We start from the raw sequence: 19,624 nt of genomic DNA, 5'->3' as shown, positions 1-19,624 counted from the left end.
CTTGGCGCTGTACGCATATTGCTGTGGAACCCTTCCTGGCTTTTCCCTGTGAAGTGCCCACTCCTGGGCACCCCCAAGGTGAAGCCAGGCATCCCAGCGCTGTTGGGGCCGTTGTGGAGATTAAGCAAGCTATTGCCCAGAGTTGCAGAGTGGGACCCATGATTAGATTAGGCACCGAGGTGAGAATTATCAGGTCCAAAGAAATTGAGCCCAAGACCCGACGAGGCGGGAATTGAACCCTGGTCCCCGGCCAGACCTCTGCATCAGGGTCTGCCGCCCTAACCATTGAGACACACTTCTCCACAGTCCTTACTCACTCTTCCGCCCTCACTCACTCTTCTGCCATCACTCACTCTACCGCCCTCACTCACTCTCCCGCCCTCACTCACTCTATCGCCCTCACTCCCTCTATCTATCCCCCTCCCTCTATCTATCGCCCTCCCTCTATCTATCTATCGCCCTCCCTATATTGCCCTCCCTCCCTCCATCTATCGCCCTCCCTCTCTTCCACCCACCTCCTTTTCTAACTCCCTGTTCTCTTCTCTTCTCCCGGGCTGATCTGCTGCTCTCTTCCACCCTGCCTCCTTCTCTAACTCCCTGTTATCTTCTCTTCTCCTGTGCTGATCTGCTGCTCTTTTCCAACCTGCCTCCTTCTTTAACTCCCTGTTTTCTTCTCCTGCGCTAATCTGCTGTTCTCTTCCACCCGCCTCCTTCTTTAACTCCATTTACTCTTCTGCTGTGCTGTTATGCTGCTCTCTTCCACCCACCTCCTTCTCTAACTCCTGTTCACTTCTCTTCTCCAGAGCTGATCTGCTGCTCTCTTCAACCCGCCTCCTTCTCTACCTCCCTGTTCTCTTCTCCTGTGCTGTTCTGCTGCTCTTTTCAACCCCACCTCCTTCTTTAACTCCCTGTTCTCTTCTCCTGCACTAATCTGCGGCTCTCTTCCACCCACCTCCTTCTTTAACTCCCTGTTCTCTTCTGCTGTGCTGATCTGCTGCTCTCTTCCACCCACCTCCTTCTCTAACTCCCTGTTCTCTTCTTTTCTCCCTCTGCTGATCTGCTGCTCTCTTCCACCCACCTCGTTCTTTAACTCCCTGGTCTCTTCTCCTGTGCTAATATGTTGTTCTCTTCCACCCGCTTCCTTCCTTAACTCCCTGTTCTCTTCTCTCGTGCTGATCTGCTATTCCCTTCCTCCACCTCCTCCTCTACCTCCCTGTTCTCTTCTCCTGTGCTGTTCTGCTGCTCTCTTCCACCCCACCTCCTTCTTTAACTCCCTGTTCTCGTCTGCTGTGCTGATCTGCTGCTCTCTTCCACCCACCTCCTTCTCTAACTCCCTGTTCTCTTCTGCTGTGCTGATCTGCTGCTCTCTTCCACCCACCTCCTTCTCTAACTCCCTGTTCTTTTCTTTACTCCCTCTGCTGATCTGCTGCTCTCTTCCACCCGCCTCCTTCTTTAACTCCCTGTTCTCTTCTGCAGATCTGCTGCTCTCTTCCACCTCGCCTCCTTCTCTAACTCCCTGTTCTCCTGTGCTAATCTGCTGCTCTCTTCCACCCCACCTCCTTCTTTAACTGCCTGTTCTCTTCTCCCGTGCTGATCTGCTCCTCTCTTCCACCCCCACCTCCTTCTTTAACTCCCTGGTCTCTTTTCCTGTGCTGATCTTCTGCTCTCTTCCACCCCACCTCCATCTTTAACTCCCTGTTCTCTTCTCTTCTCCCATGCTGATCTGCTGCTCTCTTCCACCCACCTCTTTCTCTAACTCCCTGTTCTCTTCTCATGTGCTGATCTGCTGCTCTCTTCCACCCCACCTCCTTTTTAAACTCCCTGTTCTCTTCTCCTGTGCTGATCTGCTGCTCTCTTCCACCCGCCTCCTTCTTTAACTCCATGTTCTCTTCTGCTGTGCTGTTATACTGCTCTCTTCCACCCCGCCTCCTTCTCCAACTCCCTGTTCTCTTTTTTACTCCCTCTGCTGATCTGCTGCTCTCTTCCACCCACCTCCTTCTTTAACTCCCTGTTCTCTTCTGCTGTGCTGATCTGCTGCTCTCTTCCACCCACCTCCTTCTCTAACTCCCTGTTCTCTTCTTTTCTCCCTCTGCTGATCTGCTGCTCTCTTCCACCCGCCTCGTTCTTTAACTCCCTGGTCTCTTCTCCTGTGCTAATATGTTGTTCTATTCCACCCGCTTCCTTCCTTAACTCCCTTTTCTCTTCTCTCGTGCTGATCTGCTGTTCTCTTCCACCGCACTTCCTCCTCTACCTCCCTGTTCTCTTCTCCTGTGCTGTTCTGCTGCTCTCTTCCAGCCCACCTCCTTCTTTAACTCCCTGTTCTCGTCTGCTGTGCTGATCTGCTGCTCTCTTCCACCCACCTCCTTCTCTAACTCCCTGTTCTCTTCTGCTGTGCTGATCTGCTGCTCTCTTCCACCCACCTCCTTCTCTAACTCCCTGTTCTTTTCTTTACTCCCTCTGCTGATCTGCTGCTCTCTTCCACCCGCCTCCTTCTTTAACTCCCTGTTCTCTTCTGCAGATCTGCTGCTCTCTTCCACCTCGCCTCCTTCTCTAACTCCCTGTTCTCCTGTGCTAATCTGCTGCTCTCTTCCACCCCACCTCCTTCTTTAACTGCCTGTTCTCTTCTGCTGCGCTGATCTGCTCCTCTCTTCCACCCCCACCTCCTTCTTTAACTCCCTGGTCTCTTTTCCTGTGCTGATCTTCTGCTCTCTTCCACCCCACCTCCATTTTTAACTCCCTGTTCTCTTCTCTTCTCCCATGCTGATCTTCTGCTCTCTTCCACCCACCTCTTTCTCTAACTCCCTGTTCTCTTCTCATGTGCCGATCTGCTGTTCTCTTCCACCCACCTCCTTTTTAACTCCCTGTTCTCTTCTCCTGTGCTGATCTGCTGCTCTCTTCCACCCCACCTCCTTCTTAAACTCCCTGTTCTCTTCTCCTGTGCTGATCTGCTGCTCTCTTCCACCCGCCTCCTTCTTTAACTCCATGTTCTCTTCTGCTGTGCTGTTATACTGCTCTCTTCCACCCCGCCTCCTTCTCCAACTCCCTGTTCTCTTTTTTACTCCCTCTGCTGATCTGCTGCTCTCTTCCACCCGCCTCTTTCTTTAACTCCCTGTTCTCTTCTGATGTGCTGTTCTGCTCCTCTCTTCCACCCACCTCCTTCTCTAACTCCCTGTTCTCTTCTCTTCTCCCTCTGCTGATCTGCTCCTCTCTTCCACCCACCTCCTTCTCTAACTCCCTGTTCTCTTCTCTTCTCCCTCTGCTGATCTGCTGCTCTCTTCCACCCACCTCCTTCTCTAACTCCCTGTTCTCTTCTCCTGTGCTAATCTGCTGCTCTCTTCCACCACACCTCCTTCTTTAACTCACTGTTCTCTTCTACTGTGCTGATCTGCTCCTCTCTTACACTCTGCCTCCTTCTCTAGCTCCCTGTTCTCTTTTCTTCTCCTCTGCTGATCTGCTGCTCTCTTCTACCCGCCTCCTTCTTTAACTCATGTTCTCTTTTGCTGTACTGATCTGCTGCTCTCTTCCACACAGCCTCCTTCTTTAACTCATTCTCTAACTCCTTGTTGCCTTCTCCTGTGATGATCTTTTTGCTCTCTTCCAACCCCCCTTCTCTAACTCCCTGTTCTCTTCTCATGTGCTAATCTGCTGTTCTCTTCCACCCGCCTCTTTCTCAATCTCCCTCTTCTCTTCTCCTGTGCTGATCTGCTGCTCTCTTCCACCCACCTACTTCTCCAACTCCCTGTTCTCTTCTCTTCTCCCGGGCTGATCTGCTGCTCTCTTTCACCCGCCTTCGTCTCTAGCTCCCTTTTCTCTTCTCTTCTCTTCTCCTGTGCTGATCTGCTGCTCTCTTCCTCCCGCCTCCTTTTTTAACTCCCTGTTCTCTTTTGCTGTGCTGATTTGCTGCTCTCTTCCACGCCGCCTCCTTCTTTAACTCCCTGTTCTCTTCTCCTGTGCTGAACTGCTGTTCTCTTCCACCCGCCTCCTTCTTTTAACTCCCTGTTATCTTCTCCTGTGCTGATCTGCTACTGTCGTCCACCCCAACTCCTTCTTTAACTCCATGTTCGCTTCTCTTCTCCTGTGCTGACCTGCTGTTCCCTTTCACCCCGCCTCCTTCTCTAACTCCCTGTTCTCTTCTCCTGTGCTGATCTGCTGCTCTCTTCCACCCCACCTCCTTCCTTAACTCCCTGTTCTCTTCACCTGTGCTGATAAGCTGCTCTCTTCCACCTACCTCCTTCTTTAACTCCATGTTCTCTTCTGCTGTGCTGATCTGCTGCTCTCTTCCACCCCATCTCCTTCTTTAACTCCCTGTTCTCTTCTGCTGTGCTGATCTGCTCCTCTCTTCTACCCACCTCCTTCTCTAACTCCCTGTTCTCTTCTCTTCTCCCGTGCTGATCTTCTGCTCTCTTCTACATGCCTCCTTCTTTAACTCCCTGTTTTCTTCTCCTGTGCTAACCTGCTGTTCTCTTCCACCTGCCTCTTTCTCTAACTCCCTGTTCTCTTCTCATGTGCTGATCTGCTGCTCTCTTCCACCTCGCCTCCTTCTTTAACTGTTTTTTTCTCCTCTGCTGATCTGCTGTTCCCTTCCACCACCTCCTTCTCTAACTCCCTGTTCTCTTCTCACATGCTGATCTGCTGTTCTCTTCCTCCCGCCTCATTCTCTAACTCCCTGTTCTCTTCTCCTGTCATGATCTTTCTGCTATCTTCCATCTGCCTCCTTCTCTAACTCCCTGTTCTCTTCTCCTGTCATGATCTTTCTGCTATCTTCCATCTGCCTCCTTCTCTAACTCCCTGTTCTCTTCTCCTGTGCTGATCTGCTGCTCTCTTCCACCCGCCTCCTTCTCTAACTCCCTGTTCTCTTCTCCTGTGCTTATCTGCTGCTCTCTTCATTGAGAAATTGGCCTGATATGTGATGTTCACTATTCTAGTGTGCACCCTTTATCAGTCCAAACAACCCTTATGGTGATGGTTGTAAAGTCAACCTTATAGACCAGCTATCCTAGTGGTAGCATGGACAAAGCAGTCTTAGGCTAAACTCAAGAGGGCATGAGAAGCCGGCTGTATTACCATATGCAATCCCTTCAATACCAAATGAAAGGACACCACGCAGGATATATATAAAATATATATGTATTTATTACTAAATTAATCCTCTTAACTCTTTATGAGGTCAGAGGCACAAGCACATAACAAGAGACTTAATCAACATACAATAAGTTGGACAAAATACAGTAATGCCCTATGGGCACTTCGAACCATATACTAAAATAGTGGTATAAGAACCACGTCACAAACAAAGGATAAGCCTAGGGCCTGGAGAATCGCTGGGGCTATGCTGTACTACCAAAGGATAGGGAGCAGGAGGCCCACGGGTTTCGCATGCAGTGTCTTTACACGCACGCAAGTTACCATAGAGTTAGAATGGAAACGAAAGAAATGGAAACTAGTTCTTTTAGGTCACTTCCGGATGGACAAGGAGAAAGCTTCTTGAAAGTTAGACTCTAGGATAGTAAATACCCACAGGAGCACCGAAGTGCTCGCGTTACCTCACCCACAGGAAGCGGGTGCATAGGTGTCAAAGTGTGTCGGGTTCGTCGCTGATTCCTATGGAGCCTTGGAGAAAGATGCTGCAGGCGACCAGGAGGGAAGTGTCCGGTTGGATCCAAGGGCGGATCGAGGATGAAGAGTACCTGAAAGCAGAGGGGACAGAGTCTTGGTCACTAGCTAGTGACCAGGATGGAACCAGGAAGGAACCAGGCGATGTCGCGAAGCAATCAGGTGATGTTGTGAAGCTTGTCTCTACAGCCACGTTGAAGTACTGGGTTTTTAAGAACCCAGCGGTGCCAGGGAACACACCCTAAGACTTCGAGTCCTTCCTGTTTCAGACTACAGAAACACAGAGTCTTCTTGGTGAAGTCAAAGATCGTATTTATTGGCTGCAGCCAGTAACAGGTATCCTAGAAGTGCAACACGGTGTATATTCTCAGGAGACTGCTCGATCTTACAAAGCCAGCCTTCTCTTTTTATACAAAATATTATGCTTCAGGCAAACATTCCTTATTTTACAGTTGACCATTCACATATTTTCACTACAAAGAAAAAGCAGAGTCATGATGACAAGCCCATATTTCAGTTTGTTCAACCCACAATCTATTACCCGGCAAGGCCCAGTAATTTCATCAGATATCGCCGGACCCCCAATAAAAACGGGCACCTCCTCCTCGTAAAGTAAGTCATAAAGAAAGAAACAGGGACAGGTGTGTGTAAGATTAGGCAGGGTTTGTGTGCGATGAAAGGTTTATGATGTGTTGTGCCTTGATACTAATCTCATTCGGCCACTGGAAAAGGAACTGGCCGAACAGGTTTGGCTTCAGGCAGTGGAGTCAGCTTGTCCAGGTCACAGAGGAGTCAGCAAAGGTGTACGTGTCCTTCAGACTCATTTTTGGCTTTAGTTATTGGGCCTATGTGAGGGCAATCACAAAATGGCTGCCGTTCACAAAATGGAACCTGAGGGTTCAGGACGGAAACTCTGATTTCAGGGTGATTTCGTCACCCGACTATGACGAAAATGCTTGTGCATAGTATTCTAATCATTCTCGGTCTGCTGATACCAAAATCGTCATGATACGACGATGTTTATAACACGGGTCCAGAATTTTCAGTACCACAGACCCTCCTTTTGCCCTTACATAGGCAATAACCTATACTCACGCTATTCTGAGTCCAGGTCTATATTCATAAAGTCATTGAGATGTTGTTGTAGCATCATCCTATTACTTAGCTCGTTTCTTGATACAAGTTCCCTTACACACGATGTAGCATAGAGGCCACATATTGCAGGAGCACACTGTACACACAGACAGAACAGGAAAAGAATGGCTAAGATCATCCCAATGACTATCAGAATCTTCCATCCCCAGGCGGATATCAGTTCCCAGAACCACCCTATCAATGACCAATCTCCTTTATCCACGTGAATATATTCAGAGATCTTATGCAGTTTGGAAATGGCCTGGTAGACTGTCGGAGCGTTATCTGGGATGAAAACACAGCAACTTGATTGGATCACTTTACATACCCCACCCCGGTCTGCAAGTATGACGTCTAATGCGACCCTGTTCTGAAGAGTCATAAGACGATCCGACTGGAGCTCAGCAGTCAAATTACTAAGGGCACCAGCGGTTTCAACTACAGTGGATTCAACCACCCTTGTCAATTGCCTTATGTTCCTGCTGTTAACCATAGGCCCCCAAAACGGCAGAAAACCCTTTACGAAATCTCCAAATTCTTGTCCTGCAGTGTCTTCTTTTCTGATGACACCTCTAACTATCCTTGTCTTATGGTAATCTGCCGCGGCCGTGTAGTTGGGAGGCAACAGGAACAAAACAAAACATGTGCCCGAGAAGTCAGGGGGCAACCATGTATAGGCTCTATCATGGCAGATGAAATAGGTACCCTTAGCTGCTAGGAACGAAGGGGACGTCCGAGATGCGAAAACATATGTTTCAGTGCAGATACTTTTCCCTAACTGAGCTCTGGGATTCTTGCCATTACCTTGCAGACATAGGTGACCCTGATGGGGTACATTCCAAATCGGGGAGGATCTCTTTGCTCTCTGGTTCTCACTCAGAGTAACTCCATATCCTGTTACATTCCATCCAATATATGCTTGTAACTCATCTCTGGGAATCGTTCTATACGAGTCAATGTTTCTGCTCATATTTGTGATTCCCACTACCAATGCCTTGTTGCTCGAGTTACTTCTCGTGGAACGTGGGGGATATTGTTCGATGGCATATATGAACATCGTCTGAAACGCCCACAAAGAACCATTGTAACTAAATGGTAAGACCAAGTATGGGATACCCTTATCTGTCATATGTGGCATAAGACCACACACCCAACAATTAGTTGTGTTCACTACTAATTGGTGTTGGTGTAAAAGCTGAATGAAGGAGTTATTGATAAACTCTAATCTTCTAGAGGACTCATGCTCAGGCAGAGGGTGAAAAGAGTGAGAGGAAACAGTAGAAGGAGGTATGGGCTGTGTAGTGGGTGCAAAGGTCACTTGAAAAGAGAATAAAACATAACCAATTATAAATATCATCGAACTCAATAGCAAAAATACACACGGTATTAGAAAACATTTCTTTGAGATTAAGTTACATATCTTCTTTCTAAAAATCATTGTCTTTGCAGGTCTCTCCAACTCGAAGAAATCCATCCTAAACTAAATATGCTGCTCGCGATGGTAGGTTGTTTCCGCTAAGGAATGCCTCTGTCAACCCAGGGCAACTCCCTTAGGCCAACCAGAACCTTCGACCTATTGTCTCAGGCTTGCACTCCAAAGACTTTCGGCAACCGCGACCCTACAGCTGAACCCGGATGGCGGTTCGAAAAACAAAAATGAGTAGATCCTCGGTGGAGAGTTAACCTACAAACAGAAAAATCATAAAAACTTTACTTGCATAGTTTATTTGTCCATGACTCTCGGTCTCAAATTATAGCAGCTTCTTCCAGGCAATTCTTGATCTTTGAATAAAAGTTCAGGCTCAGTAGTGTTCAATCGATTTGACAGTGGCACGGCTTCTTGCAAAAGATTGTCACTTTCTCGTTCAGAAATTGTTCCTTTTACACGTGCATCGCTAAAAGGCAGAAAACGAGGCACAGTCTCAGTCTCAGAGTCAGCGATCCCCTCCTGGACCCACCGGTCGTACGGTAGAGGCAAAGGGACCCTCTTGCAGTGTACGCCGGGAATCCAATTCTTTTCCCCTTCCACTCGAACAGCTGATCTTGTTGAGAGAAGGACGAGGTGGGGGCCGGTCCAACGGGGCTGGTGATTCTTTGTCCGCTGGAAGTTCTTGACCAGCACCCATGATCCAGGATCGATAGGATGTCCTGGAGCTTCAGAGACCTGAGGCAGAGTATTGTGAACCTGTTGGTGTAAAACACACAATTTAGCCGTCAATTCATACAAATAATCAAGCAGTACAGGGTGTTCGATCTCACTGAATTTTGTCGGCCTTGGCACTCCCCATATGTTGGCCAGGCGGCCGAACACAATTTCATAAGGACTAAGTCCCACTCGTGAATGCACAGTCATTCTTGTTGATAGGAGTGCTAAAGGCAGAGCGTCAGGCCATTTAAGACCAGAACTCGCTTGGATCTTGGCCAATTTCAGTTTTAATGTGCCATTATAGCACTCTACTAGTCCAGCTGATTGGGGGTGATTTGCAGCATGGAACTTTTGTTGGATACCTAGCCCTCACATACTTTTTTCATCAATCGACCCACAAATTCACTCCCATTATCACTCCAGACCATTCTCGACATTCCAAACCTAGGGAAAAAATCTTTGACAAGGGCTTTAGCTGTGGATAAGGCAGTGTTGTCTTTCAGGGGATATGCTTCTACCCATCTCGAAAAGGCATAAACAACAATGAGTACGTATTTCAAATTGTTGCACCTTTCCATGTGAATGAAATCTAGCTGCAAAACCTCAAACGGATACGTTGGAGGCGCAAAATGACCAGCTGGAGTTGGGGTTCCCCTACCAGGATTGTATTTCAGACACACCATGCAATTCTTGACCACATTCTCTGCACACTTAGGAATTCCAGCATTTTGCCATACTGGAGCCAACAACTTACAAATCCCTTTCACACTGATATGAGCCATTCCATGGGCCATTGCCACCAATGCAAGCACATACGCATCGGGTAACAACCATCGCTGATGTTCTGACAATTCAACCCAACAACCATTTGCATCCAATTTACCTGTGCTCTCTTCCCACACACTCAACTCTTTCTCTGAAGCTTCAGCTTGAATGGACTTCACACTCTCTATCGTATCTTCACACATTCCAACGTCACCAACCCATCTTGCAGGGCCTGCAACATACATTCGATTCATTACATCTTTTGCTGTTTCTTTTGCGATTTCGTCAGCAAATGCATTTCCACGACCAACATCATCAGTAACCTTTTTGTGTGCACTGCATTTCACAATCGCAACTTGTAACGGCAAGGTCAGTGACTCAAGAAGCCCATTCACCAACTGACCATGCTGAATCCTAGCTCCATGCGAAGTCAGGAACCCACGTTCTTTCCACAATCGTCCAAAACTATGAGCCACACCAAACGCATTCTGGCTATCGGTATATATGGTCACTCTCATTCCTTTCGACAACACACATGCTCTCGTAAGTGCAATCAACTCTGCTGCTTGAGCTGAATTATGTGGTATACGTGCAGTTTCAACAATCGTATGCAAAGTCGTGACAGCATATGCCGCAGTCGTATCACCATTCGGAAGCTTGAAGCATGAACCATCCACCCATAAGGTACCATCACACTTCACAAGAGGAGTATCTTTTAGATCTACTCTCCCTTTCGTTTATTCTTCTGTCCTGAGAAAACAATTATGCTGTTCGACATCATCTGTCTCTACTGAAATCGGCAATAACGTGGCTGGATTCAACGTATTGCACCTCTTTATGTGCACATGACTCGCTAACAGTGTCAACTCATAACCTGACAATCGAGCACTAGTTAAGTGCTGTGTCTTGGTCCTGTTTAACAAAGTGTCCACTGCATGTAGAACCATCACAATCAACATATTATTCCTCACTAACCCAGCAGACTGTCGAATAGAAACAGCTGCTGCCGCTGTGGCTCTCAAGCAACTTGGCAACGCCTTAGCTACCGGATCCAAAGTCTACGAAAAATACGTGCATGGACGCTGTTTGTCTCCGAAAGACTGTGTCAGTACTGACACTGCACAACCTTCTTTCTCATGGACATACAGTGTAAAGGGCTTACTGTAGTCGGGGGTACCCAACACAGGAGCCGAACACAATGCATCACGCAATTCGGAAAAACTTTTCTGACAATCTTCAGACCACGGAATGGGATTCGTGTATCTTTACAAGTTAATGCCACCAAAGGTTTGGCCAACAAAGAAAAATTCGGTATCCATTGTCTGCAATATGATGTAATGCCCAAGAAAGCACGTACTTCTCCCTGTGTCCTTGGCACACTCAATTTTGCAATTGCCTGAATTCTTTCTGGGGTCAGTTTCCTTCCCTCCTTCGATAAAAGGTGACCTAAGTAGGTTACTTCTTGTCGACAATATTGCAATTTTGAAAGAGACACTTTGTGATGCAAATCAGACAAATGACGCAACAATGACAAGGTGGCTTGTTTACAAATCTCCTCAGTATCTGCAGCGACTAGTAAATCGTCGACGTACTGAATAAGGGTAGCGCCATCAGGAAAAACAATCGTATCAAGCTGTGTTTTTAAAGCCTGACTGTATAGTGATGGACTTTCACAGTAGCCTTGAGGAGCGCGTTTGAAGCGGAAGCTTCGGCCTCCTAAACTGAAGCCAAAAATATCCCTGCACTCCTCGGCAATCGGGATGCTGAAGAAAGCATTCTTCAAGTCAATCACCGAGAACCAAGTGGCTGAAGCTGGAATCATAGTCAATAGGTCAGTGATATCAGGGACAACGGGAAACTGTGGCACAACTACTTTGTTTACCTCTCTAAAATCAATCACAAACCTGTAAACAGGTGGCTGGGAAGGGTCAGTATGCTTCAAAACAACGCTTCAAAACAGGCAGAACAGGACTACTACAAACGTTGCCTCTTGTCTCTTCAATTACATCTTTTTCGATCAGATCATAAATGATCGCTAACAACGCCTTTTCACCTTCGCTAGAGATCTTGTATTGGGGAATGCGCGGCATTCTAAAATTGGCTTTCAATGTTACAATATATGGCGGTATTTCCAAAAGACCCACGTTGTTAGGACCAGTAGCCCAAAGAACATCCGGAAGAGAAGAAAATTCTGTCGGAAGTGTATCCTTCGACAAATACATCGGGGAGACCACTCTCTTGCCCAGTGTAAGTTGTACTCCCGAAGGAGAACAATACAACGTTGCATACAGTCTTTTCAACAGATCCAATCCTAAAAGGTTCTCCCCACAACCTGTCGTCAGAATAAGGGGTGCTTCAAATTCATAAGGTCCAACAGAAAGAGACATAGGACTAGAAATCGGGTTCCTAACCGGGGCGCCAGAAAAACCTACTGAAACATTCATTTCGCCAGACAAAGGTGCGCCAGGGAGTTTAGAGTGCATAATAGAACTCTTTGTAGCACCAGTATCCAACAGAAAAGGCTCTGACACACCTGATGTAATCACCTCAACTTAAGGTCCACTCTGATCTACTGGAACTGAAACAACTCCCTCTCTTTGTCCATGGCTGTCCTAACAATCATTACTATTCACTTCCTCACCTTCATTATAGTAATCGTCCGTATAGTACTGAGCGGTCCTACCAGATGAACCCTGTTGCTGATCAAAACTATTCATTGAGTTCTGTGGGGGCAAAGAACGTGTGTTTTGCGGGAACGCACCGCGTCCCCTACCTCTAGGAGTTTGTTGAACACCACGACCTCTCACACCAGAAGCACCATTCGTGCGCTGCAACAAAACCGGGCAACTACTCTTAAAATGACCCTCTTCTTTGCAATACGCACACTGATTAGGACCATACGGGAAACGCTGTTGAGAAGACTCGTTCCTTTGCGAGTTTCTCGAATACTGCTCAGGTTGCTGATAGTCACGCTGATTATTACTACGGGGTGGATAAGCTTGCTGTAGAAGAACTTTAGTTTTTAATTCCTTAGTCTTCTTATCCGCTTTTTCTACCTCATCTTTGTGCCTATTTTCATAGTACTGGGCAGTAGCCAAAATTTGTGCTGATGTGGAAACAGCCCAAGCACTTTCAGAATCCTTCAACTTATTGCACAATTCAGGAAGCAAATTATGTACAAATTTATCAATAAATAATCTCTGACCGCCCTCTGTAGCCATATCCTGACCACTATGGTCGACGAAGGTCTCTTCGAACCTCGTGAAAAAGTCAGACACCGTTTCGTCTTTCTTCTGCTTACATGCAGACTGTAGGAAGGTAGATCCTGACTATGGTTGCCCCCAACTTTTTGCCCTGTGTTTTAGCTGGTTTTTGACATAGTTGGCCTGGGACCCTGCCAATCAGGACCCCAGGCCTACTGCTCTCTCTCTAAAATGGATTCCATGTACCTTAGGTACATATCCAATTGGTACTGGGCCACCTTATCAGACCCTGTAACTCAGGGCCTGGGTGTACCCAGGGCCTACCAGGGGCTGCAGCATGTATTATGCCACCCCTGGCTGGCCATCTAAATCTGACACAACTGGCTGCACGACAGCTGGGGCAAGGTGGTGTAATCACCCTTTGCTTTAGATATAGTATACCTATATATAACCCTAAAATGGACACATAGATTACTATCAGTCACTCCTATGGCAGGCCTTGACAATCCTGAAGGCAGAGTGCTTGGAATTATGTGAGATGGTGCTCCGGCATGAGCTGAGCCCGTTTGCAGCTTGCGGAACCAAGTCCTAATAGCTGTTCCATGATAACGCGTACCATATACTCTTAAGAGCATTATAATCCTCGCGGTTATATGCTAACTCTGGTATCGCTTTATCAAAACATGTCGAGGAAGGTGTCATACGAATTGGAATACTAACCCCTCGCCAATTCTGGCGACGGGGTAAGCATTCCACCCTTCTAAAGGGACACGACATGTATGTAACTGTGAACCCCGGTTAAAGTTAACTCAAGCCTCAGCATCACAAAATGGATGCTGCCACCATAGACACAAGTCTGACCTCCTGCTGCTGGGAGTCCTTCCAGCGAGGGAGGCTTGGACAAAGGGTTTCCTGTCAGGGGCGGTGCTAGCACCATCCCAGACAGGGTTTTGTGTATCCTGGGTAGGCAGGGCTTTAGAGGAAGGTGACTGCAAGTGGCACCACGGTGCTCACTTTGCATAGGCCGGCTAGAACCAGTTCCAGGGGCACACCAGCCCCTGACCTGGGGAAAGTCCAGCATGGGAGAGGGGTGCAACCACCCCCTTCCTGGTCCCACCCATGGGCAGGACCTAGTCGCGTGCCAGACCCTTTTCCTAGTATAAAGATAGGAGCGGGCCCCCTTCCAAATTAGATCATCTTTGAATCCTGAAACTACTTTCTACGAAAGGAACTCAAGACTTCTTCTCAAGATTTCTCCCTTGTGACTAAGGAGTAGTCACCCTGCACCCGCAGGCACCATCTAAGAACACTGCGGTTTGCTGCACGTCCTTCCTCCGGAATCCGACCGACCAGCACGACGAGACCCGGCTTCCCTGGCACCTCTGACCTCTACCTACATCATCAGCCCAGCTGAGATCCGTGGGTGTGACGAGACCTCGAGGGACCGGCCATCTTCAGAACTGCACGACGCTTATCCAGCACGACCGCCGAGGGATCCTCGAGTGAGTGCTTTGGGGTTCGAGAAGCCCTAACCCTGAGCAACTCCAGCACCGAAGTCCAGCCCCCCAGCATCCACCAGATCTGCGTGGGGCCCTTCTGCTCTTTGCTGCTCACCGCGTTGTCCGGCTACTTGCCTGCTGGCTTGTGGCCCTCTTGACGACGCTCCACAACGACAACACCGCTGGTCTGGTTGCTGCAGACTGGCCCTTGCTCCCCTCCAAAAGAGGAGCACCCCAGACCCTCCTGGTCCACTCCAGATGCCATTTTGAGTCCACCGCGTGGGCTTGCATTTGCCAAGACTTGTTGCCCCAATCCTGGGTCCAGCGACGTCGACAGCAGATACCATTGTGGGACAGCTCGCACCTCCATCATGGTCGCCGACAACGCCTCCTGGTCCGTGAGACTGCAGAGCCCAGCGTCGCCCACTCACCTGGTCGAGGTGACTCCATCCGGTACCATCCTGGTGCCCATCTGATCACTGGCTAGTGATTCAGGACTTGGTCCCCTCTGCTTACAGGTGTCTTCCATCTTCGATCCAGGCTTGGATCACTCCGAATCTCTTCACTGGTCGCCTGCCAGCAACTTCTTCTTTCAGGCTCCATAGACTGCAACGAGGATTCCCGACGTCTTTCCAGACCTATGCATCCGCAGCCCCTGGGCTAGGTAACCTCAGCATTTCGGTGCTCCAGTATAGCCTCACTATTCAAGGGTCCAGATCCTTTTTCGTTTCAGCTCTACCTAGTCGGATTTGTCCGATAACACTAACTTTGTAATTTCTAGCAACCATAGACTTTGTCCCGCATCCCGCGTGAGAGTGCACACTCTGCACCCGATCCCCCCTAGGCCTCCTGCTAGTAATCTGAAGGTTCAGTAGTCAAGTCCTAGCGATCCTAAAGTCTATTAGAGTAGTACTTACCTGCTAGTAATTTCGCATTCCACTTTTAGAGTATATGGTTTTTCGTGCCCCTCGGGCATTTGTGTAAATTGTGCAACATTGAGTATTTTCTTAAGAGCTTTGTATTGTGCTTAGCACCCTGTCCTCATAAAGAGTCCAGGGTTGTTGTGTTCTAAATAAATATCCTTTTATTTTCATAACAACTTGTGTGGTGTCCTTTCACTTGGTGTTCAAGGGGTATATGTGATGGTATAACAGCTGGCTTAACACGCCCTCTAGAGTTTAGCCTAAAGACTGCTCTTGTCCATGCTACTAGGATAGCTGGTCTACGGTCGACTTACAACCAATCATCAATAAGGGTCGTTTGGACTGATACAAAGTGCTCACTAGAATAGTGAACATTATATATCAGGCCAACTTCTCACACAGACAACTTGTCCCAATTTACACGCAATTTGGGCATCAAAGTCTTAATATACGTAATAATCTTATCAGGAAGTTCAGTAATCAAATCCTCAGGCTTAGCACCGCCTACTTGCCTATTGTCTGTGAAACAGTAAAGGTTATGGATCCTACATCTGCCCAGCCCGGATCTCAACAGCAGGGAAAACAGAGCAAGGTGGCTGGACAGGAAAATTAACAAAACAGTTTACAGACACGCAGTCAATCTGTACCACGTGACCACAGGGTTTGTATCCCAAACCAAATTTATTTTCTTTTTGACTAAAGTTATCAAAATTTCAAAAACACAAGCACAAACAAAAAACTGTCACGGCAGTGAATTCATGTGTACAATATCTACAAATATACAAGTTTACATATATACAATACTTACAACAACGAATCAAGCAAAAACAAATAAGAATGACACACCAAAAACAATGAGAAAATTCAGTGATCAAAATAAATTGCAATTATGTACAGTGCAAAATTAGTGCATGAAGCAAATGAGCAACTAGTCCGTAGGACTATGAAACCAAGGGACAGGCGCGGTAGATGGAATGAAGTGCCTGCCTGTCTACCAAAACCTGTGGTTGAATATTTGTATTGCACAACTAGGATCCAAAGTAATAGGATGAATTATATCCTAGAGGCACCCTTTGAGATTGCCACAGGGTGGAAGTGTCGACGCGTTTCGAACCAGGGTGTTATAGGTTCTCTTCAGGACAGGGACTGGGAACAGTGAGTCTGCACAAGGGCAAGGTTAGCCGTAGTGTCGGTAAATCTCAATGGACAGTCAGTTCTGTAGTTCACACGGTGGTAAACTGGAGATGTAATGCCCGCCAAGCGGTACACACACAGGATTAAGGACAGCTCACATTTTGTGGCGCATGTGTTAAAAGCTGAATTCACAACTGACGAGGAAAGGCGCCTGATCACAGAACCAAATTCAAGCCGGCAAGCGGTTTTTTAATTAATCCGAGACTCGTGAGAGCGGGAATTGATCCCGCTCTCGCTAATCCGAGACTCGTGAGAGCGGGAATTGATCCCGCTCTCACGAGTCTCGGATTAATTAAAAAACCGCTTGCCGGCTTGAATTTGGTTCTGTTCACCCAATTCAACCTCATGATCCGTATGACGAATCTTACTCCAAATAGGTTGTGGAACAACATTGCCAAACAACATGTCGATGTCCGCCAAATTCATAATACACGAACCCACAGTCTGAGTCAACTCTTTATAGTACCCTGCTGGATTTTTGCGTGGATCAGGCAAAGACTGCTTAATAGCTAAAACTTCAGCACGTTTCCAGGGAAAATGCACCCAGACACGCTGAAAATGAGCCGGTACAGCTGGCGGATTATTACCTGCACCAGCAACCACTGCTTCTTTCCACACCGGAGGAACCTCTCTCATTGGATATTGTCGTGCCTTTCTCCCAACTGAAGAATCAGGCCCGAACAATTGTCGAGAAGGAGACTCACTCCTAAATGACAACAACATCGCGACCGCTTTCCCAACATCAGATGGACTTACAATAGTTCCTTTCGCAAATTCGGGACGTATGCTGTACAGCTCGTCAGGAGCTTGCCCCACTTCCTCATCCCATTTTTCAACAAGAAAAGCACACATCGTATCGAAAACGTACCGTTGCTTCGGTGCTTCCCATTGAAGGAAAACATGCATAACACCCTCAAGATCATACTGTGTATCGTACATAATCCATTTACGCGCGATGTGGTCCAAAATCGTACGCTCATCCATATTCGGCAACTGACTGCGTGACTGTCTACGCTCAGTAACAGGGGACATACCCAATTGTCCCAACAAAGGAGAAAAGAAACCAGTAACTGCAGTAGTCATTCGTTGTCTAGCAGAAGGAGAAGGTGAAAGAATAAGAGAAGACGGAACAATAGCAGAAGAATCCGAAATTGGAATGGAGAGAGAATTATAAATAGGCGTAGAAGTAGCAGACGAAGAAGGAGGCAAAGGTGGCGGCCCCTGAGGAGGCTGCGCCTTGAATGGATAAACAACTCTCTAAATGCCACGCTCCCTATGAAGAAAACTGTCTTAAAAAGATCTAGGATCTCAGCTCCCTGGTACTCGAATGAACTACGGGAGAAAAAGTGCCACTGTAAGAGATTAGAACGCAAATGGTGACTAGGATATGCTGGAGCAGATAAAATTATTTATAGAGAGGCTATTAGGTCATATAAAAAAGACATAAAGAGCGCGCAATCCTTATATTACTCACACAAAATTGCAGAGGCCATCTCCAGCTCCAAGGAGATTTACAAAATTGTAAAAAGTCTTATCAACCTCCCAACGCCTCCACTTATTGATGAAAATCCTCTGCTCCGTTGTGAAGATCTGGCCAATTTCTTCTTTCAGAAAATCAATCTCATCTACTCCTCCTTTCCATCCTCAGAACAGACTAGTTTGAAGGAGACACCTTTATGTCCCTGTTAGACGGGGACCCTGAGGGTCGGCCGAGCAAGGGGGAGAGGCCTCCTGGCGAGGGCCCTCTCCTTAGATCGTACGGACGAGCAACTACTCCCCCACAGATAGACGCCACACAAAGATAGGTTCTGCACACTTTTATCAGTATTCTTAAGCAGGTTATACTGGACGATACAGTAGGACCAGGATACGGTGATTCCTTCAATTCTAGTCTCTGGGGGAAAAGGGGTAGCGGGACAGTCTCGGTACCGGTCCGGTACAGGGATATCTGGCGTATAGCTCTCAATCCTCGAGCTGGAGGGTTCTCAAGTAGGGGCCGCGGCAGCGCCAGCAGGCCTTCAAGGATGGTTCACGAAGATGAGCCGCAGCAGCGCCAGCAGACCTTCAAGGATGGTTCACGAAGATGAGCTGCGGCAGCGCCAGCAGGCCTTCAAGGATAGTTCACGAGGATGAGCCGCGGCAGCGCCAGCAGGCCTTCAAGGATGGTTCACGAAGATGAGCCGCGGCAGCACCAGCAGGCCTTCAAGGATCGTTCATGAGGATGAGCCGCGGCAGCGCCAGCAGGATTTTAAGGATGGTTCACGAAGAGGAGCCGCGGCAGCGCCAGCAGGCCTCCAAGGATGAGTTCGTCTAGGTGTTTCTCGACTCCAGGATACAACTGCCTTCCTATTCTGGAGCTACCCCAGTTATAGGTCTGGCGCCCTTTGATGTCCGGACCCTCGCACTTGGAGGTCGGGGGGTCCGGGATGAGGGAGTCCAGACACCCAGCAGGGGGGTGGAGCCAGCGCCCAGGGAGGCTGGGGGCGATCGAAACCAGGCGGAGGGGAGCCATCGACACTCCTTCTCCCATTGACTCGCCAAGTGGTCTCTTTACCCCCTGGGTGGATGGTGGTGCCTCGATGTCGGGGCCTGGCTGGGCCTGAGGCGGAGGTCGACCCGAGGCCACGAGGCCTGGCCGTGGAGGGTCCAAAATGGCGGCTGGGCCGGGGACGGTGGTTTGGCAAAGGGCCCGGGCCAGCCGAGAAGGTTGTGGTTACGAGTCTGGGTTCCGTCGGGGAAGAGCTGGGGGGTGACCCGGAGGGCTGCAGGTGTGGTTCTCGTCCGGGGAACAGGGGAAGCAGTAGTCCGGGACCCGCCATGCGGGAGGGGTCGGACCGCGCCACGAGGCCGGTCCAACATGCGTCCCCCCCAGCTGAAGGCAGGGAGAGTCACCCATCCTCTTGGGTAATCTCCTCGCCGAGGCGGAAGAAGCGGGACAGGCCATCTGCATTGGCGTGGTCTTGGCCTGGGCGATGCTCCACAGTGAAGTCCATCCCTTGCAGGGAGATGGACCAACGCAACAGCTTCAGATTCTCTCCTCGCATCTGCATCAGCCATTGCAGAGGACGGTGGTCTGTTTGCACCCGGAAGTGGGTACCGAAGAGATAGGGCCGGAGCTTCTTGAGGGCCCACACCACGGCGAAGGCC

The sequence above is a fragment of the Lissotriton vulgaris genome, chromosome 6 (genome assembly GCF_964263255.1).
Source record: "Lissotriton vulgaris chromosome 6, aLisVul1.2, whole genome shotgun sequence".
Classification (NCBI taxonomy): Eukaryota; Metazoa; Chordata; class Amphibia; order Caudata; family Salamandridae; genus Lissotriton; species Lissotriton vulgaris.
Note: the sequence above shows the minus strand (reverse complement) of the source record.